This window comes from Oryctolagus cuniculus, chromosome 3, assembly GCF_964237555.1.
Source record: "Oryctolagus cuniculus chromosome 3, mOryCun1.1, whole genome shotgun sequence".
Lineage (NCBI taxonomy): Eukaryota > Metazoa > Chordata > Mammalia > Lagomorpha > Leporidae > Oryctolagus > Oryctolagus cuniculus.
The window spans coordinates 81,442,241-81,470,060 of NC_091434.1; the positions used below are offsets into that span (position 1 = coordinate 81,442,241).

The 27,820-nt window shown below is 42.9% G+C and overlaps 1 protein-coding gene and 1 long non-coding RNA gene across 10 annotated transcripts in view; one reads left to right on the plus strand and one right to left on the minus strand.

Annotated features, from left to right (window-relative positions):
• The window catches only part of RBMS1 (RNA binding motif single stranded interacting protein 1), a 241,187-nt gene that overhangs the window by 27,960 nt on the left and 185,407 nt on the right, over positions 1–27,820 (plus strand). The window lies entirely within an intron of this gene.
• LOC127491762 (uncharacterized) overlaps positions 1–27,820 on the minus strand; it is a 58,175-nt gene continuing 30,355 nt past the window's right edge. Inside the window, exon 2 of the long non-coding RNA XR_007920656.2 lies at positions 1–27,820. This exon is cut by the window's right edge and continues 18,729 nt beyond it. This is a non-coding gene — a long non-coding RNA (uncharacterized lncRNA).

Genomic DNA, 27,820 nt, shown 5'->3' on the forward strand with positions numbered 1-27,820 from the left:
AGTCAACATAGATCCCTTAAAAGTTTTAAGCTAAGCAATAACAACATTGCAGTGATGTTAATACGGCAGGTGCATGATGAATGGTTTGAAGCTGAAGGGAACTCTAACATAATAAACCTTTGTGTGTATTTTAAAGTGGATTCTGTAGATACCTTGTCAAAGATTTCTTGAAAACTCCTAATTGTGATACTTCGTGTATTCTTTCAAGTTAGATTAGTGTTAAACATCGTTTTTCAATGCAGAACACAAAAACATTTAAGTACAAAATGAAATATGCCTGATGAGGTCTCAGTCCATTTTTTTTTTACTATCACAGAATACCTGAGACTGAATACTTTATAAAGAACAGGGGTTAAACAGCTCGTGGTTCTGGAGACTGGGAAGTCCAAGAGAATGGTGCTGGCATCTTGTCAGCATCGGAGAGAGCCTTGTGCTGCTTCAGCTAGTGGTGGGAAGTAGACACCTGTGGAGAGAGAAAAGGTGGCTGAATCCCCATTCCTGGGAGAAAGCCACTCAGCCACTGAGGAGAGCCCTGCCTCCAAGGCCCAGACACCTCCCACTAGGCCCCACCTCCCAGCGCTGCTGCTGCTTTCAGGACTAAGACTCAATGTGGGCCTGCGCTGCGGCTCACTAGGCTAATCCTCCGCCTAGCGGCGCCGGCACACCAGGTTCTAGTCCCAGTCAGGGCGCCGGATTCTGTCCCGGTTACCCCTCTTCCAGGCCAGCTCTCTGCTGTGGCCAGGGAGTGCAGTGGAGGATGGCCCGAGTACTTGGGCCCTGCACCCCATGGGAGACCAGGAGAAGCACCTGGCTCCTGCCATTGGATCAGCGCGGCGGCCATTGGAGGGTGAACCAATGGCAAAGGAAGACCTTTCTCTCTGTCTCTTTCACTATCCACTCTGCCTGTCAAAAAATTAAAAAAAAAAAAAATTAAAAAAAAAGACTCAATGTGAGTTTTGATGGGGACAAATCAGGTTTAAAACACAACAGATAAGATAGGTGGACCATGGAATTGACAGCCAACTTACTGAATATCATGTGACAGGCAGTGTTCCAAGGAATTTATGTGTGTGTGTTTGTGTGTGTATCTCGTTATTGTTATAATATGTGGTTAAGTATGAACATTTCTCATGTTGGAGTAAATAATAGGAAAACAGAACAAGTTGATATGGTTGATAAATACACTCAATGTAAACTGTAAATATTGTTTCTTTTCCTATAATCAGGAAAATACCTGTGTACTGTGCTCTCTGGGAAATGAATCATGTTAATGTTTTATGCTGACAGTTGAAAAACTCGGTAATCCAATTCATTAACATATGCTAGAAAGTAAAAATAAGTTGGATTTATAGAATAATATTTGGGGAGTGTGATGTGGAGCTATTCCAAGAAGAACACCAGCTTGGATTTGTTTTTCTTTTACATCTACACCCGCACAACAGCCTCACAAATTTAAAAATATATCTGTGTGGTTTTGTCATCTTTGCTGTGGAGTTCCACACTCAGTGAAAGCCGTAGTTGTCTGCATGAGGCTTCAGAGGCTGCCAGCACAGGCCAAATGCCTTTATAGAATCTTCTTATCAGTACGCCTTTAAGAAATTTATGATCACCACCACCCCCCGACCCAAACAATTTTCATTATTTTATCTATTCATTGTGAGGTCAACTTTTTGTCTCCTTTATGTAAACTGATTTTTTGTTCCCGAATCTGTTAATTACTTACAGAAAATGTGTATGTCCTATAATTAGGTATGTTATTTGGTGGCAACTCTCCTAGTACGTCCCCAGAGTGATTTCTGGATGGTTGTTCCTTGGTGAGAGTTAGTTACAGGGAAATTGATAAGATCTCCTGGGAGAAAAAAGAAGATCTGGACACAATTGCAGAGATCAGTGATTCTTTGAGGAAAAAGGGTCTGTTGCTAGTTGGGTACCAAGATGGGTGAATAAGAACCTGTGGACAGTGCTTTTGGTGTAGTGTTGTTCAACATGAAGAAATCAGAGCCTGCTAGAAAAACAGTGCGTTTAAAAAATGGCTGGTAGCTCTCAAGGCCTTGCAACCCTGAGTGCCAACAAGGGGCCCCAGTGTTCAGACAGTTTATGAGGGCAGAGTCCAAGGAAGCCTGGAGTCAGGGCTGCAATGGAGCAAGAAGCAAGGGGATGAGAAACAGACCCAGGCAAGAACCTCTGAGTCCCGCCTCTGTGGCAGACAGAGGATGCTGGTTTGAGTTAAGGTTGGAGAGTAAGGGTGAACTTGGAAAAGACTGCGAATGCCAGAAGGAATGATTCAGTGTGGAAACATGAGATAGACTGTGGAATTTGAGAATGTGTATTTGTAATAGGTTTAATTTGTAGGTAGTTTGTTCCTTTAGGTTCTCTTTGTATTGGTTTATAAATAGCTACCAAGTTGATCAATTTTGTATATTCTAAATGATGGACTGAACACGTGGTGCTGAAGTATTCTAGGTCTGTATGGGTTATTGCAAGAGGAAGTCTAAGGGCGTGACGCTAAGTGGCTCTCCTTTGAAGGAGAAACCTGTATTGCGTTAGATGATGGTAGCAGAACATTTCCCATGGAATGGTACTGCAGAGCTTGTGTTTAAGGGTCCCCTGGGGCTGCGTTTTAGTGTATGTGTGGGTAATAATCCTAACACAGGTAAATACTGACTCTGTCTTGAGTAAAGGCAGAACTAATGCTAACAAATAACTTTTTAGCAAGCTGTTATAAAGCTAGCCCTGATGTTTCTTTTAATGAAAGAGCTCAAATCTGTCTTAAATTAGAAAGTAGCTGTTCACTTTTCAAAGTTGAATTAATGACAGAAAGTTGCTTTAATGAAGCCTTACATTATAGTTTTGTAATATTTAAAATTAAAACTTTTTCAGAAAGTGCCCTTAAAATTTTTCTTATTTGAAAGTCAGAAGTAGAGAAAGAGAGAGAGAGATTGATCTTCCATCTGCTGGTTCACTCCCCAAATGCCCTCAGGAGCTAGGGGTGGGGCCAGGCCAAAACTAGGAGCCTGGGACTCAACCTGAATCTCCCATGAGGATGGCAGAGACCTAAGTTCACTCCAGGCAGGAAGCTGACATTGGAAGTAGAGATAGGATTCTAACATGGATACTCTGTTATGTGGACATCTCAAGCAGTATCTTAACTGCAGTACCAAGTGTCTGCCCCATTTTAAAAGCAATTGCATAGGATTAATTCCTCTCAAACTTTCCTGTCCCAATAGAAGTTATTTGTATCTAGTTAATCTGTGTGTTTTAATCCAATGATCCCAATTACATACATGCCATCCATAATATTGTTATTTTGAATGAAAGTTATTCAGATGTTAACATGAATCCCCATTCCCAGAGAAATGGTTAGTAAGCCACTTGTGAGGAGGGCTCAGGGCTTCAGTTGCTTTGAAACCTCTGTTATCCAGATGGTGTGGATGCAGCTCGTAAGTACTTCTTGAGTGCTCAAGACCCATGTAGAGTATCATCTTGTTCTTGTAGGAAAACAGCTAGTGGGCTTCTTTAATTTTAGGGCACATGATCCCACCAACCATTACCATTCCATGTTGTATCTTACAGTTGATGGTGAATATTAATGGGTCAGTGGTCTGGGTGGAAGTTGAGTCCTTCCAGAAGGAATTTGTGGATTTGTGCTTGCCATGTGTGGATACTACCCATGTGTAAGCATTTGGAATGAAATTCTCTGCATGAGGTTTTCTTGTTGCACACTGGTGGTGGGGCTGTGGTTCCAGCTGGGAGTTCAGATTCTCCTGGGAGATGTTTGTTCATCAGCTGGTCACAACCTTGGGACACGCAGGTTTGCTTGCTTTCTCTTTCAGCATGCTGAGCTGCTTTCTTGTTTGCCCTTTCCCAGGAAATTAGAATCTTCAGTGTCTCAGTTATTTTTTCTTTTTAAGATTTACTTATTTATTTGAAAAGCAGAGTTATACAGAGGGAGAGGCAGAGAAGGAGAGAGAGAGAGAGAGAGAGAGAGAGAAATCTTCCACCTGCTGGTTCACTCCCCATATGGCTGAAATGGCCAGGACTAGGCCAGCTGAAGCCAGGATCCAGGAGGTTCTCCTGGTCTACCACATGGGTGCAGGGGCCCAAGGACTTGGCGTCATCCTCTGCTGCTTTCCCGGGTGGATTAGCAGGGAGCCGGATCAGAAGTGAAGCAGTGAGGACCCACACCAGCTCCCATATTGGATTCCTCATTTTGGAACATTTTAAATTTATTTACTGAATATAGAAAAATGATTTTTTTACTGATGCTGGCCTCTCATTTGTTTACTTTTCATTAATTTATTTGAGAGGCAGAGATAGAGACAGAGCGAGACAGAGACAGGTGTATTTAGAGAGCTCCCATCTGATGGTTCACTCCCCCAATGTGCAGGATGACTGAGGCTGGGTAAGAGGTGAATCTGGGGGGCCGGCGCTGTGGCACAGCAGGTTAAAACCCTGGTCTGAAGCGCCAGCATCCCATATGGGCGCCAGTTCGAGACCCAGCTGCTCCATTTCCAATCCAGCTCTCTGCTATGGCCTGGGGAATCAGTAGAAGATGGCCCAAGTCCTTGGGCCCCTGCACCCACGTGGGAGACCCCGAAGAAGCTTCTGGCTCCTGGCCGTTCCAGCCATTGCAACAAATTGGGGAGTGAACCATCTGAAGGAAGACCTCTCTCTCTCTCTCTCTCTCTCTCTCTCTGGCTCACCTCTCTCTCTGTGTAACTCCGACTTCCAAATAAATAAATAAATCTTTACAAAAAAAAAAAAAGAGGTGAATCTGGAAGGTGGGAACCCAGTCCAGCCCTCCCGTGTGGGTGGCAGGAGCACAATTACTTAAGCCACCACTGCTGCCTCCCAAAATCTGCATTAGAAAGAAACTGGAGTCAGAAACCAGAACTGGGAATCTAACTCAGGTATTTTAATATGGGATGTGGGCATCTTAACCACTAAGATAAATGCCTGTCCCATGATGATAGTATTTCAGATTTGACGAAACACTACTTGTGGGGGCTTGCGCTGTGGCACAGTGGATTAAAGCCCTGGCCTCAGTGCCAGCATCCTGTATGGGTGCTGGCTCAAGTCCCAGCTGCTCCACTTCTGATCTAGCTGTCTGCTATGGCCTGGGAAAGCAGTAGAAGATGGCCCATGTCCTTGGGCCCCTGCACCCGCGTGGGAAACCCTGAAGAAGCTCCTGTTTCCTGGCTTCGGATCGGCCCAGTTTCGGCCATTGCTGCCAATTGGGGAGTGAACCAGTAGATGGAAGATGTCTTTCTCTGTTTGTCTCTGCCTCTCTCTGTAACTCTTTCAAATAAGTAAAAAATAGATCTTAAAAATGAAAAGAAGTTAGGTTTTTTTTTTTTTTTTTTTGACAGGGAGAGTTAGTGTGAGAGAGAGAGACAGAGAGACAGGTCTTCCTTTCGTTGGTTCACCCCCAAAATGGTTGCTATGGCCGGTGCGCTGCACCGATCCAAAGCCAGGAGCCAGGTGCTTCCTCCTGGTCTCCCATGCAGGTGTAGGGCCCAAGCACTTGGGCCATCCTCCACTGCACTCCCGGGCCACAGCAGAGAGCTGGACTGGAAGAGGAGCAACCGGGACAGAATCCGGCGCCCCAAACGGACTAGAACCCGGGGTGCCAGTGCCGCTAGGTGGAGGATTAGCCTAGTGAGCCACAGCTCCGGCCAAAAATAAAAAAAAAGAAACACTATGTGTTTGGGTTGCCATTATTCAGCAGATCCATACCATTGGGTTGGTTGCTAGTGGCACCAAAAGACGTGCTTTGTATGGAAGATGGTTATGGTGCCCTTGCATTTCTGAAGTGACTGGTAAGTCTAGGTGACAATTAATGTCTTAACAGTGTTATTTCTGTAAAAATCTGTTTGGAGGGGCTGGTGTTCTGGTGCAGCCAGTTAAGCTTACCCCTGCAATGCTGCCATCCCATAAGAACACTGGTTCAGGTTGTGGCCGCTCCACTTCTGATCCAGCTCCCCACTAATGCACCTAAGGGAACTGCGGGAGGTGCTGAAGTACTTGGCTCCTGACACCCATGTGGGAGACCCTGATGGAGTTCCTGGCTCTTGACTTCAGCTTGCCCCAGCCCCAGCCATTGTGGCCATCTGGGGAGTGAAACAACAGATAGAAGATCTTTCTCAGTTTTTCCCTCTCTGTGACTTCGCCTTTCAAACAAAGAAATACATCTTTAAAAATAAAATTGAAAAAACCTATTTGGAGTTTGGGAAAGAGTGCTGCCAACAGTTTCATAATGCTCTGTTTCTAAATGATTCTCTTCTTTTTTGGGAAAAGAGACAGGAGGAATAGAATTAACATTTATTTATTACCATTTGTTTATGTCAAGCACAGTATATGATTTTTAAATCAATTCTCACAGCACCCTGTAGTAGATAGTTATTATTATCCCATTTCACATAAGACGAAGGCGCACAGAGGTGAAGCACCTGCCCAAGCCCATACAGCAGGAAAGCAGAGGAGCCAGGACTGAAAACCTCTGTTAGGAAGGAACACAGTTTGCTTTCTACCCTGCTGCATCCCTGGAGGCAGAGCTTCAGCTGGGATTTTTTTTTTTTTTTTTTTTAGCTTCTTTTAGTTCACTTAATTGATTGATTCACAAGAGAGATTCAAAATCGGTAAAGAAGTCGACTAAAAGCAGATTCTGCATCTTATAGTATCATGGATGCAGGCTCTGGACTTGAACTTTGAGCTTTAATTTGGATTTGTTGTGTGTGTGTATTGTATACATGTTGGCTTTCAGTTATTGTGTTAAGATTTAGTGAGTACTTTAGATAAAAATAAAAGCAGAGGCCCTCACTGTTCTAATTCTCAAATTGTAAAATCTTAAAATTAGCCTAACATCTGCTTTGGTGTCTCATTTTCACATGTATGTCTACTTTAGAGGTTGTTTTCCTCTTTAGGGCTTGGTGAGACTTCATTTCAAATCACACAATATTTTCTATTTACATTTTGTTGTACTCTGGGGAATCTCTAGACTGTATCACTGCCACATAACTTACTGAATACATTTAATAGCATAAGAGGAAATGCATTTAGAAGCTTTGGTTTTTTATATATGTGATTGGCAGATACGCAGATACAAGGTAACTTACTTGGGATAACAATAAATTTCAAGAAAAATATAATAAAATACTTAGTGTGATATACCATATTTTAGTAATACCTAAATACACTTTAAGCTAACAAACACTTTTCTTGATTAGTGTTAGGATTATTGAGACAGATGACAGTTGTAATTACTAGGTCCAAATTGAAATTTTAGAAGTGTAAGTGGGAGAGAGAGTCAGTATGTGTGTGTGTGTGTGTGTGTGTGTGTGTGTAGGGGGTTCCTGCCGAAGGCCTGACTTGTTTACCTGGCCTCTTGTTCCTGTTGCTTGATCAGACCCAAGCAGAGGCTTGTATTATCTGAATCAGCCTTGTTATCTGATGGGCTCTACTGTGAGCTTTGATGATTGATCAGCACTAGAAAGAAGAGAGAATTTTGTGCCGCAGCTCTTGGTCTTGGTGTGTGAGTCAAGCCTGTTTAATGATTCCACCCTGGGGTTCCTGACTCCTGATTTGTTGCTTGTGATCTGGTCTGGATCTGGCTTTTTCATACCCGTAGACTTGGTCCTGTTTCAAAAGTAAATGGTACTTGGAATAGTCTGCTGAAGAACTGGGTGTTGACACGTGATGACCAAAAGCATTGCACCTCTCTCATCTTTTATCAAATGCAAAGGCCGGGACCGATGATGTGGGCCTGATTTTTTCGGTATAGTTGTCCCCATGTATATAAGTATTACTGTACAAAGGTTATTGTGGCTACTTTAGAGAAAAACAGGATGGGTAAGAATTAGTCTGCAGTATCTGTAGAATTGAGTCATAAGATGTTGAAGTGTTATTGTAGTGATTATGCCAAATTCAAGTATCGCATACTGTTGTCATTAATAGTGACAGGTTGGCCAATTAACATCTCTTTGGAGAACCTTCAAAGAAAGATCAACTTGATTGACTTTCTGTCATTATGATTGTCCATAATTCACTCTGGAACATCTTCAAAACTCATTTGCTTAGATGGCCTTTTAAAAACTCTTGGCAAGAAGATAGTTAAATATAAGTATTGACTGTTTTATTTTTGGAACTACAGTAGCATGCTATTCTGTAAATAAGCACAGTGCAGTTACTCTTGGGCAATTAAAAACCTTACAAATATCCTGCCTTACTATATACAGAAACCTTCACTGCAGAGTATGAAAGGATTCCTAAGTAGGAATTAGGTATTTCATGAAAGCCTGGTGAAGGCAAGGAATTTTTTAACTCTTTGTATTCCTGAATTAATGACATGCTCAGCAACTATTGGTTGAATGTGTGAGTAATGGGTGATTGAATGAATTTACGAAAAATGTGTAACTTTTAATTAAAAATATTCAGCTATACTATTTTCAGAAACTTACCTTACACAGAAAGCTGCAGAGACTATTATAAAATACACCCTCATATCCACCTGGAAGTGTTAGCAGATGAAAGCATTGGCCTTATATGCTCTGCCTCATTTTTCTTTTTAATAAATAAAATATTAGTGGCCTTCCTCCTTCAGAAGCCCCTCTGATTATGAACCTCGAGTCTGCCCTTCATATTCATACTGTCCCTATGTAGATACACATGTAATATGTATGTACGTACTGTGCTGTATTGTTTTATGTGTATTTTGAAATTTTTCTTTATGATATCATACTCTGCATCCTGTAATTTTTGTTCATTTAGAATGTTTTTGAGAAATGTCTCTCTATATATGCATTTTCATTTATTTCTTAGTAGTTTTTTGTTTTTAAATATACCATAATTTATTTGTTCTCATTTAAAAATAGTTTTTTATTTATTTGAAAAGCAGAGAGAGAGAGAGAGAGAGAGAGAGAGAATGAGAGCCAGTCACCTGCTAGCCTCTGGTTCACTCTTCAAATGCCCAGGCCCAAATGTCTGCAACAGCTGGGACTGGGTCAGGCTGAAGCCAGGAGCCAGGAACTCATTCTAGGTCTCCTACGTGGGTGACAGAGACCCAACCATTGAGCTGTCACCAGCTGCCTCCCAGGGTGCACATTAGCAGGAAGCCAGATCAGAAGCGAAGCTGGACTTGGAAAGCAAGCACTCTGATGGGATGCTTGTGTCCAAAGCAGTGCCAAGCTGCAACATAATCACTGCACCAAATGCCCACCACCATTCACTTTTTAAAATTTATTTATTTTATTTATTTGAGAGATGGAGAAAGAGATCTTCCACCCACTGGTTCTCTCCCCAAATGGCCACATCATCCAGGGGCTAAAGATGGGCTTCCCACATGAGTAACAGGGGCCCAAGTACTTGGTCCATCTTCTGCTGCTTTGCCAGGTGCATTAGCAGGGAGGGAGCTGGATTGGAAGCAGGGCAGCCAGGGCTCCAACAAGTGCTTGGCTGTGGGATGGTGGTGTATCCGCAGCACCACAATGCTGGCCCTTCTCTCTTCACTTTCTGATGCCTTTGTAGGCTGCTGCAGTTTTCTCACAATTGCAGAAAAACCCAGTGAGTATCACTGTATAACTCTGTGTGTGTCTACGTGCAGGAGATTCTCAGAGGTGCGTCTGCAGGTGCAGTGGGAGGTCGTGGTGTAGTGTCGTCTGTCTTGACTTAACCTTGCACTGGCCTCCAGCAGAGTACCATTACTCCATATTCTTTCAAAGATGCTTCAGTATTGAGTTAGTAAAACAGGCGAAGTAGGGTTTTTTTCAGGTTCATGGTGGGTGGCTTAACTGCTATTTAATTTAGCAAATTTCAAATTCCTTTTTATAATCGAAAGAAAGGCAACATAATCCACAAAATGCTTGTGAATGGAAAAATGGAAACAGCAAAGGAATAAAAAAAAAGACATTAAATTACAAATGCTTCTGTTGCCTTTCCTTGATGTTGCTTACTGAGTACATGTCCTATAGAAAGGCTGAACCCACTGATTACAGTCCCGGTTAAAAAGGCTGAATAGAATCATTTTTTAGTCCTAAAGACTTAGTCTTGTATCAGCCTGCAGTGACTTTTTTTGAGAAGCATATTATACAATGGAAGCTGATAGCTACTGAAAGGTTCTGGATTAAATAGCTTAAGTGAATAAGCATCAGCTTTTACAGTTATTGGATTAGCCATCCTGACCATTCTGAACATCTTTTTGAGTCTCCATTTTTCTAGATCAGATATCATTTCTTTTATGTGAAACCAGTTTTAGCAGAAAAAAACCCTGGTTTTGTCAGAAGACCAAAAAAAAAATTACCCAGGAGGGGCCAGAGCTGTGGTGTAGGAGGCAAAGCCACTGCCTGCAGTGCCAGCATCCCATATGGGCGCTGGTTCGCATCCCAGCTGATCCTCTTCTGATCCAGCTCCCTGCTGATGTGCCTGGGAAAGCAGCGGAGGATGGCCCAAGTCCTTGGGCTCCTTCACCCACATGGGAGCCCTGGAAGAAGCTCCTGGCTCTTGGCTTGTGATTGGCACAGCTCTGGCTATTGCAGCCATTTGGGGAGTGAACCAGTGCATGGAAAACTTCTCTCTCTCTCTAATTCTGCTTCTCTGTAACTCTGCCTTTTAAATAAATAAATAAATCTTTAGGGAAAAAAATTACCAAGGGGCTGCTATTATGGCATAGCAAGTAAAGCTGTTACCTGTGATGCTGGCATCCCATATGGGCACCTCTTCCAGTCTTGGCTGCTCCACATCTGATCCAGCTCCCTGCTAATGGCCTGGGAAAAGCAAGGATGGGCGTAATGCTTGGGCCCCTGCACCCACATGGGAGACCCGGATGAAACTCCTGGTTTTGGCCTGGTCCATTCCTGGCCATTGTGGCCATATGAGGAGTGAACTAGCTGATGGACGATATCACCATCCCTCCCTCCCTCTCTCTCTCTCTGACTTTCAAATAAATCAATAAACCTCAAAAAGTTACCCAACACCCATTATGACCAATTTTATGGATCCACATTTGCTTTCTTTTTTCTCCCGAGAGTAGGTTCCGTTTTCATCTCAGTTCTGCAGGAAGATCACATTTCTGTGCCATGCTCTTGTTACTGTGTAAATAGCAGGTGCAACACTGCCTTTTTAGCCTCAAATCTCTCCCATTCTTCTAAGGATTTCTTCTTCAACTGAAACAACCCATGTAAATCTACAAATGGCATGGCCCATACGATACGCCTCATCCATCACCCAATGTTTCTATTCCTCTTGCCAAATATTTTTATTGTTGAGAATATAATTTTAATTTACCTAGTAGAATCTCAAAAGCCACCAGGTTTTCCAGTCTCTCATTTGGGTGTCACTTACTGCCATGATCATCAAAGTATCCCCTTTTCCTCTTTCTTCAACTTCTCTCCTCTCTGGCCTAGTCCTACCAGTGCCATACATTAAGTTGTAAGGCGACAGAAAACTTCCTTAGGGTTGCTACCTAGAAACGCTGAGCAGAGGTCAGGGGTCAGGGCCTTGTTAGTTCATCATAGTGCTGAGCATATTTGTGGACTCCATAAATATGAAGCACAAACTCTGTAGTGCCAGTTTGCTAGTTTTATGTGCTTTATGTGAATGAGAACAGGTTGTTTTTCTTCACAACACATCTCGCCATCAGACCACTTGTGTACCCCCGCCAAAGATGGATCAAATGCACCTCCAAGCCTGGGGGACGTGGGGCTCAACAGAAGCGAGCTTGGAAAGTAAATCAGTAGGTGGAGAGCGTGGAAGGCGTCCCCCAGCTAAGGACAGTAATCATAACTCTGGGTTTGTCCGATGTTCTGGACCATCTGCTCTGCTACTTGCCTTCCATCACCATAGAAAATCGAGTATTGACTGAAATTGTTTTTTTTTAATTTATTATTTGAGAGGCAGAGTTATAGATGGGGGAGTAGGGCGGGGAGAGGTATCTTCCATTCACTGGTTCACTCCACAAATGGCCAGTTCAAAGCCAGTATCCAGGAGCTTCTTCCAGGTCTCCCATTCAGATGCAGGGGCCCAAAGACTTGGGCCATCTTCTACTGCTTTCCCAGGCCACACCTGAGAGCCGGATCAGAAGTGGAGCAGTCGGGACTCGAACCAGCATCCATAGGGGATGCCGGCACCACAGGCAGAAGCTTAAGCTACTACACCACGGCGCTGGCCCCTGAAATTGTTAAATCACAGTGATGACAATGATTCCTTTCAGCTGCCTACAGTCCAGAAGGACTGTTTTGTAGCTAAGCAATTGGCCGAATGATTAGTGCCTAAAAGAAAATACCTAGCCAATCCAAGGAAAATGCAACTCTCTCCTTTCGGTAATGTCCTCTCTATTGTTTTCTACTGAAAATTTGTATCTGTGAAGAATATCGGAATCCTAGCTGGAAACACATACTTGTGTAAGCCTCATGGAGCATATGAGTAGTGGAAACAGAGCTGTTCACTCCGAGGGGATGGCAGGGAGGGGCGCTGATGTTTGGCAGCCAGAGCCGTGTCTTCCACAGACGTTGCAGCCCTGTGTGCTCACCGTGGCCCTGGGGTGCTCTCAAAGCCAGAGCAGCCACCATGGCTTTGCTTGCAGAGGGGTCGAAGGTGTAGGCTCCGGCGCTTCAGTGACCATTGTACTGAATTTCTAAAATAAAATTAAAAGGACAGGAAGTTACACCCTGTCCCGCCACTGACTTGAATTGGAGTGAAGTAAGTTCTAGAACTTCCGATAAGGCCATGGCAGCCACCCTGTGCTTTGTGGGATAATGCCTGTCATCCTACTATTTGAACTTTATTCTTTTCACCAGAGCATTAATGGTGGTTTGGGAATAAAAAATGACAAGTGCATTCTCTGAGGGGGATACTATTAAGCTTCATTGCTCATTGCATTATTATAATGGATTGGATGGGGAGCAGAGGGGACCGAGGTGCTTCATGTCTGTGGAAGAGGGGTCCAGGAAGGTCATGGCACCAGGAGGGTCTGGGGTGGGCATTCCTCAGAGAGCTAAGGGAGCAAAGTGAATATGCACCGTCTTCCTCCTTACCTCCCATGTCCGTCTGGATGTTGTTATTAGTGGGATCCAAATAAGCTGAGACAAGTGCAGCATTAAAAGGGAGCAGGGGCAGGGGATTAGCTTAGTAGTTAGTGCCCTTGTCTCACATCAGAGTACCAGGCTCCAATACCCAGCTTCTGGCTCCTGATTTCTGACAGTGAAGAGCCTGGGAGGTGCAGTGCTGGCTCCGGGAGTCCCTGCCACCCTTGTGGGAAGACCTGGATTGAGTTCCCAGCACTCAGCTTTGGTCTGTGATGGCAGCCCTCACCATTACAGGCATCATGGCACACGGGGGAGTGTGCTCTCTGCATGCCTGCTCTCTCTCTTGTCTCTTCCTCTCACTCTCTGTTGATCAAATAGACATATTTTTTAAAGGGAGAAAATCGGCCAAAGGGGAAAATACAAAAGAGCAGCACGTTGCCTGATGGCCCGTGGGTAGAAAAGGCAGCGGGTACTAATATCACTACTATGTCACACAGCAGGTTCAGAACTTCCTTCCTCTGGTACCTTGCTAGTGATTGCCTGTGGCCACACCCCCACTGACCTGCAGCCGTGCTCCAGGAGCTCTGTGCTGGCCTTGGGTGAAATTTCTTAGTTCTCAACCAGAGACCTTATCTGCAAACCTGGGGAAGCAGTGCTGAGCTGGCAGAGCTGTTGCCAGGGTTAGATCAGTTTCGATCTGCAGGGCCCCTGGTTGGAGGGATGTGGGTGTGTATGTGTGTGTCTGTGTTAGTGTTAGTGATCTGTGTTGATTCCTTTAGGCCGTGGTGGACGCTGAGTGATGGACGATCCCCGATCTGATCCCTACATCTGATCACCGATACTTTTTCCTCCTGCTCCTCTGACTTGATGCCTTTCAGAATCATTCAATGACCTCAACTTCCTGTTAAGCACATGCCTCACAAACTACATGACCAGAAACAGGGCATTCACCTCGATCACATTGCTTTAGATGAGGCTGGGGAACCCCTGGAGGGAGAAGTGGAATCATTGCTACTTCTGGAAGTGTCTACCTTCCTTGGTCCAGAGGTTTGTTTTTAACTTGACTACAAGGTTAATGGATTTAATTGTGTATTAGATTGTAATTAGGAATTCTTCCCAATTAATGATGCTGGAGTAGGAAAAGCCATAAATCCTCCCATGGCTCAGTGAACTTGAGCTTGAAGTCAAGAGGTTTTTAGAAGAAGTTCCTCTCTCTTAATATACACTTTTGTGCACATTGAGTTTAATCAGTATTGATGAACTGGCCTCTTGGAAAGAAGATCTGTGTATTAGACCTTAGCTCATCCAGTTAGTAAGCCAGTGGCTCTGCGTGAGTTTTACAGTCGGACATTATTCTGAAACATTACTTTCCAAATAATGGAAAAATAGAATGAATTAATTATCAGGAATTTTGGTCCTAAGATACCCCCGACCACTGGAAGCAATAAGATTAATCATATCGTGTGAAATAATATATGACTGTGGTTAGTAGTTAATAATGATAAACGAGTGGTAGAAAGTGAAAAGCACTTTAAAAATAAGTCAGGAACACCATACTTTTGTTTGAAAATTTTAAAGATTAGCACATGTATCATCTTTGGTTATTTAAAATATATCATTAAGAATTGAGGATTTAAAAGTTTCTCAAAAATGTATCTAATCTTTTAAGCATGTGTGCTTTTAAAAAGATCATGAAGGATTTAAGAAAAAGCATTTTCAATGTAAATCTTAGAAGCAGAAGATATGGCAATACTTTGTGTGGTGTCCTGTTAATTTTTCTAGGACAAAATTAAATGTCATGTACTTGCAAAGCCAGCCAGGGTTTTTTCTAAGGAAGACAACAACTCAGTAGCCCTTAGGAACAGGACATATGCATAGGAACTAGGAATAAATAAGCGAGTGTTAGGAAGGAGACAGAAAAGCTTGACTCTACATGAGTGGAAATGTAAAATGCGTAGACACTTTATTAACAGGATTATTTGCAACGTGAATGTGAACCAAACCTAGGCCAAATCATCTTAAAACATAATTGTGGTAACAGAAGATTAAACCGTAGAGTGGGTATCATTAGGACTTGTTTCCTAAGCAGTATCATGAAACCACTGTCTGATCTAAGCAACTATTTTAGCTGATGGAACTGTTGCTTGGGTGTTCTGATTTGTGGAGAAGTAAGGTGAGCGTGGGTGCACGGAGGCTGTGTGTGTGTCTAAAGCAAATGCACAGAGAGGGCCTGGAGAGTTCATTCTGTCTGTGTGTTCTGAGGCCCCGGAGCCCAAGATAGAACCAACAGTTCTTCCAACAGGTCTAAAGAATTTTGGGAGGTGTGTTTGCTATATGAAGGCCTCTCTACTCTGTGTAAAGACTTATGTGACTTTAAATATGAGTGAATTGGGAAGAAAGTGCTTTTTAATGTAATTTGATGTTTGAAATAACTTTGATGACAAGTTTCTGGCTCCACATTTTAAATACTGACAGTTTTAGTGATGATTGTTCATTCAATTTAATCGCCAAACCCAAGTAAATGTAAAAGTAAAAGTAAATATAGCATTGTTGCTATAAAGAGGATCATATCTATTTCTGCCACATAGCATGGTATTTAGCACAGAGTGTCTATTTCATAAATATTGGTTAAATCAATAGAAGAATTCAGACAATCAGGCTAAAGTAGAATTAGGTCCAAATGGGAGAGGGAAATGGGTTTCTGAATAATTTGATCTTTACATGTTTTTTGATATACAAACCTTAATGCTAGGAATACTCTGATTTTGATATATTTGGCATGCACAATAGAAACCTATATTTTTCCTAGTTGTTTTACTCCTATGCAATAATCTGCCTCGGAATTGGTGAGCTAAGCCCACAAAGGGCAGGGAATCACTGAGGAAGTCACATGACGGGGGAAGTCTCACCTTCAGACCAACCCCTATGAATGCATGGGCAGCACTGCTCAGTGGCCGTAGGTTGTGTGTTGCCTGTGTAGCAATGTCTGGTCTGTGCTCTGAATCCCAGTTTTTAATTTCAACGTGGATTTCTGATACACGTTGAATTATATGGTAATTCACCAATTACCATATAGTAAATTCATAAAGCAAAGTTTTGACTATTTCTTCCAGCCATTAGTACTGCAACGAATGGTTATTTCCCTTCCCTCACTCCATTTGTGGCAGTGAAGCTTTGGAATCAGAAAAACCATGTTTGAATCCCAACTGTACTGTCTGCTGGCTGTGAGAGCTTAAGTGAGTTGCTTACTATTCCAGAGATTCCATTTATGCCTCAGTGAAATGAGGATACCAGTACCAATTCATAAGACTGTCATTCTCTTCAACCTTTGTTAAGTGACACAGTCCATTGGACCTGGCTAGCTGAGGTTTTCTGGAAAAGGAAGTGCAAGTTTTTTGGGTTTTGCACAGTACCTCTACAACTGTTGTTGACAAAATAGCCCATGGGTAGCAAGTACAGCTCAAAATAGACTATAAAAACGGATTGGATGGGGCCGGCGCCATGGCTCACTTGGTTACTTCTCTTCTGCGGCGCTGGCATCCCATATGGGCACTGGGTTCTAGTCACAGTTGCTCCTCTTCCAGTCCAGCTCTCTGCTGTGGCCCGGGAGGGCAGTGGGGGATGGTCCAAGTGCTTGGGCCCTGCATCCACATGGGAGACCAGGAGGAAGCACCTGGCTCCTGCCTTCGGATCGGTGCAGCGCTGGTCATGGCAGCCATTTGGGAGTGAACCAACAGAAGGAAGACCTTTCTCTCTGTCTCTCTCTCTCTCATTGTCTATAACTCTACCTGTCAAATACATTAAAAAAAATTGGATTGGATGGAATTGATTGACATTCAGTAGGTAACAGACAGCATAGGAGAGGTTGGAGAAGCAGCAGAATTAGAGATAGCAGAGGGTGGATTACCCAGTACTCGGACAGCAGCAGACGAGAGTTGGTAGCCTGAGAAAGATAGAAGAAGCAGTCAAAATGCAAGGATCAGGGACAACACAAAGAGCATCCAGCTCCCATGTGGTGGAGGAACAGAGAGTCCCACATATCTCAATAGCTCTTGAGGTTGTTTTTAGGCAGAATATAATAACATGTTCAAATTAAGCTCAGTCTATGTGGAATCTGAGAGAACTTGATGCTCAGGATATGGTATTTAATGAAAGAAGGGCAATATACAATGACTTAGAAAACTTTCCCTTAAAAGGAATAAGATTATATATCATATTTTACTTAAGCCCAAGTTATAACTAGATTAAAAACAAACAAAAAAAAAAAACTTACTGGAACTTAATTGCAAAAGCTCTAATCATAAAAGCAGTGATTTGCAGGCCAGTCTTGGCACAACTTATATATATATATATATTTGAAAGAGTTACATACAAAGAGGAGAGGCAGAGAGAGAGAGAGAGAGAGAGAGAGAGAGGTCTTCCATCCGATGGTTCACTCCCCAACTGGCTGCAATGGCTGGAGTTGTGCCGATCTGAAGCCAGGAGCCAGGAGCTTCTTCTAGGTCTCCCACTTGGATGCAGGGGCCCAAGCACTTGGGCCATCTTCCACTGCTTTCCCAGGCCATAGCAGAGAGCTGGACCGGAAGCGGAGCAGCCAGGTCTCGAACCGGTGCCCTTATTGGATGCTGGCACTTCAGGCCAGGGCGTTAACCTGCTGTGCCACAGTGCCAGCCCCTATATGTTTGTTTTTTAAAAAATAAAATAAAAAAAAAAAGACCTGACATTACTTTCTAGCTTCTTGATACTGGGTTTAGCAGAAGTTTCCTCATACTTAAAATGGAAACAAAAATATTATTCATCAAAGAGTGGTAAAAGGTTTAAATCATATAAACTATGGAAAGTGCTTAGCACAGCTAGAAAGTGCTTAGCACAGCACCTAACACATAATATGAAGGGAGGGACTTTAGAAAGCTCATGGATAGGGGCCAGTGTTGTGGCTCAGCAGGTTAAGCCACCATCTGTAGTGCCGGCATCCAGTATGGGCTCTGGTTCAAATCCTAGCTGCTCCACTTCCAATGCAGCTCCTGCTAATGCACCTGGGAAAGCAGCAGAAGAATGGCCCGAATGCTCGGGTTCCTGTCACTCGTGTCGGAGACCCTGAGGAAGCTCCTGCTTCCTGGCTTCAGCCTGGCCCAGCCCTGGCTGTTGTGGCCATTTGGGGAGGGAACCAGCAGATGGAAGATCTCTCTCTCTCTCTCTTCCTCTCTCTCTCTCTCTCTTTCTCTCTCCAGAAAAAAAAAAAAAGTTCATGAATAAATTAAATTAAAAGATAAGTTTATTTTGGTGCAAAAATTTTTTGAGATTCATGTGCCTTTTTTTTCAGAATGTACACTTTCCATGAGCTTTCTAATGAATATCCTACACATGGATTTCATTTTTTTTCACCAAAATAAACCTATCTTTTAATTTCATTTTTCCATGGTGTTCTAAATATGTTAGCTTTTATCATTGGTGTTCTTAACCAATGTTACAACTGCTATTTTACATTGCAAGAATTTTTCCCCCTAAAACCATTAGGTCCAACTCCTTTTACATTGTCTGTAGGTCCTTGCTGTCTATTCCTTTGTTTGGCCCATATTCTCTCTTCTTTGATTTTTCCAAATAGTTTTTAAAATAATAGGTAAGCCATTGCACCCAAAGTGCTTAAGAAGGGACTCTGTACTACCTTGTATGTGATGGTTCTGATTGTTTCTCTGCACTCTTTCTTCGCTCAGCCAGGCTGTACATTGGATGCTTCCCGGTATCCTCTCCGGGAGTGTCCCCCACAGCTGACCTTCCCATGGGCCAGTGGCACCCATGCGGCTCTCGTGCTTGCCGGCTGAAGTTCCTGCCGATCTGTGTTCAGGATGAAACTCTGTTCCTCCTCTTCTTTCCTCTCCCCTTTTCTGGCTGTAACATTTGGTCTAAGGAAATGTCACAAGAACATCCTTAAAATGATACTGAATTTTATCTGCTTTTTGTGACATAATTGTAACTTGAGTGAATTTGCTCTCAGCAGAGGGAAGGATTGTGACATTTCTAAACAAACAGAAACTCAGCCTTGTTGTTCCTTGTATACCATTCATAGCTCATCAGTCGAGGTGGGAAAGGCTATTATGTTTTCAATTGAAGTTGAAATGAAAAATTTGAGTTTCAGTCAACATCAGATACTAGTCTTTATCTTGACAAGAGGGTTTAAATGCTTTGGAATGATAGCTCTGATTAAACATTTGATGGCAGGCACAATGTGGCATTCTTGGATCCAGGGACTGTACTGTAACCTTGTATACCTGAAGTGTATTATTCAAAGAAACAAGAGTTTGAGGAGGTTTGGGTTTACCTTTTAAGAATGATCAGAGACAAATATTTGACTGGTGAATATAATATTTGACTGATGGATGTTCAAATAACTATTATTCTAAAGGTACTGAGAGATCAAATAAATGGAGATTTTTTCCATCTCACTAGTAATTCTATCTACAAGAATTTTAATTTGGCACTTGAGAGTGATATTTTAAAAATGGAAATCTGATCCTGTCACCCTCCCTCCACTGCCTAAGACCTCTGATGGCTTACAGGTGCCCTTAGAAGAAAGTGCAGTCTCTCGTCAAACCCACTACCTCCCAGGGGCTCTAGATTGGCTCATCAAACGCCATTTCTTCACCAGTTTGCAGGCAGACTGGCATGCCTCACTTTCTCAAACACACCAAGCTCCCTCCTGCCACCGTGCCTTCCAGGACATTGTCCTTCGTTGGGAATGTTCTCTTTCCATTTCTTTACGGTTAATTCCTCCTCAGCCTTCATTGCCCATTGTCACAGTGGTTTCCCTAAGAGAGGCCTCCCCTTGGGACCCTGAGTTCAGCTGGGATCTTCAGGTTGCTGTTTTAATGGCCTCCTATCCTTTTCCTGTAAGGCACTCACCACGATTCATAATTCTACATTTATGTGAGTGTGTCTTTCACAACATCGTGCACAATAGTGTACCGATGTTTAACACAGTGCCTGGCAAATGGAGAAGCATTGACACTTGGATGCTGAACTGGCAAGTACACACGTAACATTGCAAGGGAAGAGTAAATGGTTGGGATGGTGTGTCATTCTTGTGACTTCTCAGTGTCTGTTTTAACCAATCCACCTCTCATGAGATTTCCTCAAAAATGTTAAGTACGTCTTAATTTGGTTAGCAGCACTGTAGACAGCTGTTGAGTTCTGAGCTGGATGTACAACAAACAAAGGTGAAGTAGGTAAGCTTCTACGTTGATAGAACCCATGCTGTAGTCAGAGAGATAACACTCGTCTAACACTTTGGATACTGTATTAGTCAGCTTCCCATGACCATAGCAAAATGTCTGAGACGAGCTACTTTGTGTAGGAAAGAGAGATTTATTTAAAGCTCACAGTTTTGAGAAATGAAAGTTCAAATAGCACAATGCATGCTCTGGCCAAGTTTCCATGGCAGTTTGGGGATGGCAAAACTTTGCTCAGGAAGAATCATGGGTGTGGCACCAAACACAGGATTTTGCAACGACTCTGCCACAAGAACTACCAAGGAGTCCCGTGAGATCTGCCTCCTGCTGGCCTAATCCCAAAGGCTGAAGACGTCCCGCTAGAGGTTCCACTGCCTCCCAGTAATGTCACCCTCGGCACTGACCTTTACCATGTGAACCTTTTGGTTCCTGTCCAAGCCATAGCTGAGGGCAATATGATGAGTGTTTTACAAGAGTCAGCTCCCAAGGGTTTGTGTTTTGGGGAAAGGTGGATGGTATGGGAGAAGCTTTCATAGAGGAGGTGATGTTGAAGTTCAGTGGGCTGAGAGGGAGTCAGATTTTGCTGAATGGAGAAGGTTGGTGTGAAAATCAAAATGAGATGAGGTAGAGGGCAGTCAAAGTAAGTGACATGGTCAGGAAGTTGGTGAGAAGTTCTGGTGACTGGGAGTGAGGAGAGGGCCGGAAATGACTCTGGGCTAAAGACCTGAATCATTTGGGTGATTTTGTTCAGGAGCTTGGTTGTTATTTTTCGGGCATCAGAGGCCATGGAGTGTTTTAAGCATGTAAGTGAGAGAGCAGATCTGTGTTTTGGAAACATAATGCTCAAATTCTATTTGAAGACCATTCTAAAAGCTGGTGGAGTGATGGCAGTGAGTCACCCAGTGAATGGGAAGTGCTGTGGAGGGCAGTGAATGAACGCCAATTTTTGCAGAAGTTAGATTGTAATGGGAAGGGAAACATCGAAGGGATCTCTTTTTAAGGTCTTGTTTGGTTTGTTTAAATTATGAAATTGTTATGCATATATGCTTAATACAGATGATCTGAAAAATGTGGAAAATTATATGTGAAAAAGAAAGGATGATCACAGTAAGATATCTGGAAGGGAGAGTGCTGTTAGGATGGTTAGGGCGAGAGGGGGAACTTTTGGAAAGGCTCCAGAAGAATCTCCCTTTCTGGAGTTCCCCTACTTTCTTTCTGGAAGGCCCTGATTCCATCCATGGGGGCACAACATCCTTTTGGGACTCAAGACTTTTGCTTATACTTTTTCTCTCTGGAACATTTCCTCCTGCCATCCCTCTCCCCTTATTTTGCCTGGCTAACTTTCATTCCTCCTTCAGGACAACAGTAGTAATAGCAGGCATCATCATAATAGCAGCGACATATATTGGTCATTTCCCCAGTGCGTGTCACTGTGGTTAGCGCCTTCATTCGTTCTCTAATTTAACCCTCAATGGAGTCCTATATGAGTACTATTAGTCTCCCCGTTCTAAAGATTGACTTATTTATTTGAAAGTCAGAGTTATAGAGAGAGAGGGAGAGACAGACAGAGAGGTCTTCTGTCTGCTGGTTCACTCCTCAGATGGCTGCAATGGCTGGGATTGGGCTAGGCTGAAGCCAGGAGCCAGGACCTTCTTCCTGGTCTCCCATGTAGGTGCAGGGGCCCAAGCACGTGGGCCATCTTCTGCTGCTTTTCCCAGGCTATTAGCAGGGAGCTAGATTGGAAGCAGAGTAGCCAGGACTTGAACTGGTTCCCATATGGGATGCTGGCATCACAGGTGGTGGCTTTACCTGCTACACCACAATGCCGGCACCTACCCCATTCTGCAGATGAAGACACTAAGGCATTACAGAGGTCAGTGAGTTGAGCAAATATAAATATCACAATGTATCACTTTCTCAGGAGGCCTTCTTTGACTACACATCCCTGCCCAAAACCACTAAGTTAGGAAGGCCTGTAGTTTTTATGGGAGAATTTTATCATATTTGTACCTATTTTATGAATGAGTATTTGTCTTTTCTGCTCGATAGCCCTATGAGGAGAGGTTCTGTGTCTTTCTCGTTCCCTGCAATACCCTGCAGTGATCAGCATTGTGATTGCCTGGCACATGGTGGGTTGTTCAGTGAGCCAACCACTTGACATCAGGGTCACTACGCTTGCAGGAAGGTTGGTCTAAGCCTGTGATGCAGGACCCACAGTGGAAGGGAATACTTGCTACCTTGCCATGATGGCCCTGGAGCCTTGGGATGAGAACCTTTGGAATCCTAGGGTGCAGAGGCCTCCAGATCCAGTTCTCTCTGTGTCCGTTCCATCTCTTCTCAGTGTCCAGGATTCCACGGAGCCTGCTTACAACTGACTTAATTGTCTGGGCCTCAAACTGGATCACATTCTTTTTTCTTTTTTTAAAAAAAGATTTATTTTATTTATTTGAAAGAGTTAGAGAGAGAGAGAAAAGAGAGAGAGAGAGAGAGAGAAAGTCTTCTATCTGCTGGTTCACTCCCCAGATGGCTGCAATAGTCAGAGCTGAGCTGATCCAAAGCCAGAAGTCAGGAGCTTCTGCCAGGTCTCCCACATGGGTGCAGGGGCCCAAGGACTTGGGCCATCTTCCACTGCTTTTCCAGGCCATAGAAAGAGCTGAATCGGAAGAGGAGCAGCTGGGACTAGAACCGGCGCCCATATGGAATGCTGGCGCTTGAGGCCAGAGCTTCAATCTGCTGCGCCACGGTGCTGGCCCCTGGATCACATTCTTAGGGAGGTCTAGCTGACAGGGATTCCAGGCCACATGGTTGGTACTCCATTTCTCTGAGCAGCCTCCTTTAAGGAGTTCCAGTTTGCTTTTTGCTTTTTGTTGTTTCTGGTTTTATGTATTTATGTCTTTTTTAAAAAAATGTTTTTATATTTATGTCTTTTAAAATTATTAATTTAAAATTTGAGAAAGAGAGAGAGAATGAGCACTACTATGTACTAGTTCACTCCCCAAACGTCCATGACAGTCAGCGCTGAGATGGGCTGATCTGGACTGAAGCTCGGCACTGGAAATGCAATTCAGGTATCCCATGGGTGGCAGGAACCCAATTATTTGAGCCACAGACACTGCTTCCCAGGGTGTGCATTTTCAGGAAGCTGGAGTCAGGATCCAGAGATGGGTATCAAACTCAGACACTTCAATATGGGATGCAGATGTCTTAACCAGTAGGCCAAATGCCTGTCCCTATGTATTTTGTTATATTTTTAAAAGATTTATTTATTTATTTGAAAGTCAGAGTTACACATAGAGAGAAGAAGAGACAGACAGAGAGAGAGAGAGAGAGAGAGAGAGAGAGAGGTCTTCCATCCGCTGGTTCACTCCCCAAATGGCTACAATGGTTGGGGCTGGGCTAGACCAAAGCCAGGAGCCAGGAGTTTCTTCCTGGTCTCCTGTGTGGATGAAGGTCTAAGCACTTGGGCCGTCTTCCACTGCTCTCCCAGGCACATTAGCAGGGAGCTGAATTGGAAGTAGAGCAGCAAGGACTTGAACTGGCACACATATAGGATTCCAGCACTACAGATGGCTGCTTAACTCCCTAGGCCACAGAGCCAACCCCTGCGTTTCATTTTTAATTGACATATAATAATTGCCCTTATTCATTGAGAGCAATGTATTACTTCAATATATGTACACATTGTATAATGTTCAGTCAGGTATTTAGCATGACACTCATCTCAAACATTTATCATGTGTTTATGGTTAGAACATTCAAAATCTCTCTTCTAATTTGAAATACAGAAGAAATGACTGTTTCTAAAATTTTAAATTGATATGCGATAATTGTACCTATTTATGGGGTACAATGTGATAATTTGATTCATGCACACAATATATAATGATCAAATCAGCGTAATTAGCACTGCTATCGCCTTAAACACCTGTCATTTCCTCTCTCCTAATTCTGTGTAATTTATGTAATGCATTGTTATAAGCTCTTGTCACCTTAATACGCAATAGAACTTAGAACTTATTTCTTCTATTTATCTGAGCTTTGACACCTGGTATCCAACCTCTGTTCATCACCTCCCCACTATACTCCCACCCCTGCTCCCCTTCTAGCCTCTCGTCATCACTATTCTTCTTCCCTGAGATCATTGAGTTTGCTTTGTTTCAGGTTTTATCCATCTGGTTTCACTGAACTTTTTTTTTTTAAGATTATTTATTTGAAAGGCAGAGTTACAGAGAGGCAGAGAGAGGCAGAGAGAGAGAGAGAGAGAGATGTCTTCCATCTGCTGGTTCACTCCCCAAATGGCCACAATGGCCAGAGCTGGACCTATCTTGAAGCTAGGAGACAGGAACTTCTTCCAGGTCTCCCATGTGAATGCAGGGGTCCAAAGGACTTGGGCTGTCTTCTACTGCTTTCCCAGGCCATAGCAGAGGGCTTTCCCAAGGGATTCTGGCACCACAGGCAGTGGCTTTACCCATTATGCCACAGCACCGGCCCCTTTACTGAACTTTTAAGGCTTTATAATTTGAAAACAAATTAGATAGAGATTATGAAAAGATGACTTTTTTAGGATAATGCTGCAAGAAAAGTTTCATTCTTCTGGGAATGGGAGAGGCAGGAAGAGGAGGTGTGGGAGAGTGGGTGGGAGGGGCAGGTATTGCAGGAACAATCACTATATTCCTAAAGTTGTACTTATGAAATGCATGAAGTTTGTATTCCTTAAATGAAAGGTTTTTTTGGGAAAAATAATTTAAAAAATAAATAAATAAAAAGCTTCATTATATTTTTGTCTGATGGATTGGATTTAAATATTTTTGAAAATTACTAATAAAAATGATGTTTGGCCGCCGCTGCGGCTCACTAGGCTAATCCTCCACCTGTGGTGTCGGCACCCCAGGTTCTAGTCCTGGTTGGGGTGCCCGATTCTGTCCCGGTTGCTCCTCTTCCTGTCCAGCTCTCTGCTGTGGCCCGGGAGTGCAGTGGAGAATGGCCCAAGTCCTTGGGCCCTGCACCCGCATGAGAGACCAGGAGAAGCACCTGGCTCCTGGCTTTGGATCAGCGCGGTGCGCCGGCCGCAGCGCGCCGGCTGCGGTGGCCATTGGGGGGCGAACCAACGGCAAAGGAAGACCTTTCTCTCTGTCTCTCTCTCTCACTGTCCACTCTGCCTGTCAAAAAAAAAATGATGTTTACTTTATCACCAAAATGATAAATCATTGATGTGTATGTTTTATTTCAAATATGAGTTTCACTTGTACATTCTAAAGCAAATACTTTTTTGGATTAATTTTGCACCAGCTGCTTCTTTATTCCATTTATCAAAAGAGACAAAAACCTGGAAGGACTAGAGAGTGAACATTCTCATTTCACCAGGTTAATATTAATTTGAACACAACAACCAACATCCAAAGTTTGACAAAAGCAAACATTTTTGTTAGTTTAACATGGGGCAGGTGCTGTGGCATAGGAGTTAAGCTGCTGTCTGCACTGCCACCATTCCACATGGGCACTGGTTCGAGTCCCAGTTGCTCCATTTCCAATCCAGCTCTCTGCTAATGCACCTGGGAAAGCAGTTGGAAATGGCCCAAGTCCTTGGGCTCCTGATACCAACATTGGAAACCGGAATGAAGCTCCTGGCTCCTCTTCAGTCTGGCCCAGGCCTAGCTGTTATGGCAATTTGGGGAGTGAATGAACAGATGGAAGATCAATCTCTCTCTCTCTCTCTCTCTCTCTCTCTCTCTCCCTCTCTCCCTGTAACCCTGACTTTCAAATACATAAACTTTAAAAAATTAGTTTAACATAAACAAATAGAATTAAGGATCCTGACGTTTCTTGAACAGGTAGTACAAAGCTTCGCAAGAAGAAGCACATTATGATTTCTTTTTCTGATTTTAGATGTTTGGGTTTTTTTTTTTTTTCTTTTTAAAAACCAGTCATAGTAGGAAGTATGATATTTAAGGCAGGTCAACACAAGTTTCACATTATTGGCTTGGGAACTACTTGAGTCTTTATCTTTGTCTTCCTGTTTATTTATAGACTGGAAAAGGAAGACAGCCTTTCCTGCTTTTCAGTTTCCTAACGCTATCTCAGTTTGTAATGCTTTAATCCAAGGGAAGAAGGCATTCTTCCTCTATCAGCAGAAGGTTCCACCGTTAAAAGCTGAGTGAATGGTTGTCAGACCCGGTGGTTGAGTGATTTCCACCATTTCAGTTTGCTTAAATGTTAGGGCAAATTTGTGAAAAGAATTCTTAACTACTATTATGAAAATAATGTTTAGGAATAGACAGTTTTATAAAATGATATGGGAATAATCATAAACCACAGTAAATCTGACCTTTTTTTGTATTTTATGGCTGGTCCTATTACCAAATTTTGTTACTCCTAGTGTGAAAATAAAGTTAACATATTCTATGACCTCATTAACCTAATTAAAAAATATTTTCCAGTATTTTGTGTTCATTCATTCATTTAACAGACAATGCTAAGAGTGCCAAGTGCTAAGGATTCAACAATGAGTATGATTCATCTCCTAGTGAAAGGACATGGCTTTCTCTTCTCCATGGGTATCAAAAGTGTGATCCAGTCCACTCTTTAGAGCCACTGTAGCATCTGTTGACCCCCAGAGCTCACAAGAGTCATGCTCTAGTGGATCTTGATCTCTGGATCTTCAAGTACTATTTTAACAACATGGTTTGGAATGATAGAAAAGAGTGGACCAAGACCCATTCATTAATTCATTCATTTCCAAATCTAGATGGACATTTGTGCACAGGAATATATCTGTGCATCATGCCAGCAATATACAAATGGAAGTTTCATTGCTGGCCTCCAGGAGCTTCCAGATCGGTTGGAGAAATAGACAAGTAACCACACAGAATTTCAGGGTGCAATGTAGCAATTGTTTTTATCCTTTTGTGATTACCCTTTTATAATACTGTCTGTTCTTATATTCTCATTGTAATATCAGCCATTATGATAACAGTAAGCATAGACTTTCACAAAGAATAAAATAGAGTCATCTGGAAACAGTGCTACAGATTTAGCAACCCTTCATTTTCCTCCTGCAGCTACGTTTCCCAGCTTCTTCTGCAGTAAGTGTGTAGTTTCGTGACTGAGTTGTGAGTGGAACGTGGACAGAAGAGATGTGCACCACATCTTTCCCTGGACTTAAAGTCCTCTGCACAGTCCTTCATGCTCTCTCTTCCCTTTCGGAGGTGACCTCAAGGGCCTGATGTAGAAGACAGTAGCATTCTCAGATGGAGAAGTCGGGATCCTTGAAGGACCGTGTACAGTTCACCTACCTAAAAATACTGCCTGCCACCCCAACAAGATCAGACTACAATATAAATGAGAAGTAACTGTGCATTGTGTCCCTTTGATTTGGAAGTTATTTTTAGAACAGTTACTCTATACTGACTAGCATATCAGGGCTCTTCAAAATGTTGATGGAAAATAAAAATATATTTATTTTGGTGCAAAAACTTGAAATCTATTCATGATTTTTTGTTAATATACATTTTCTGTGAACTTTTTGAAAACCCCTTATATGGATGGATGTCAATTTTTTTTGCACCAAAACAAAGTTAT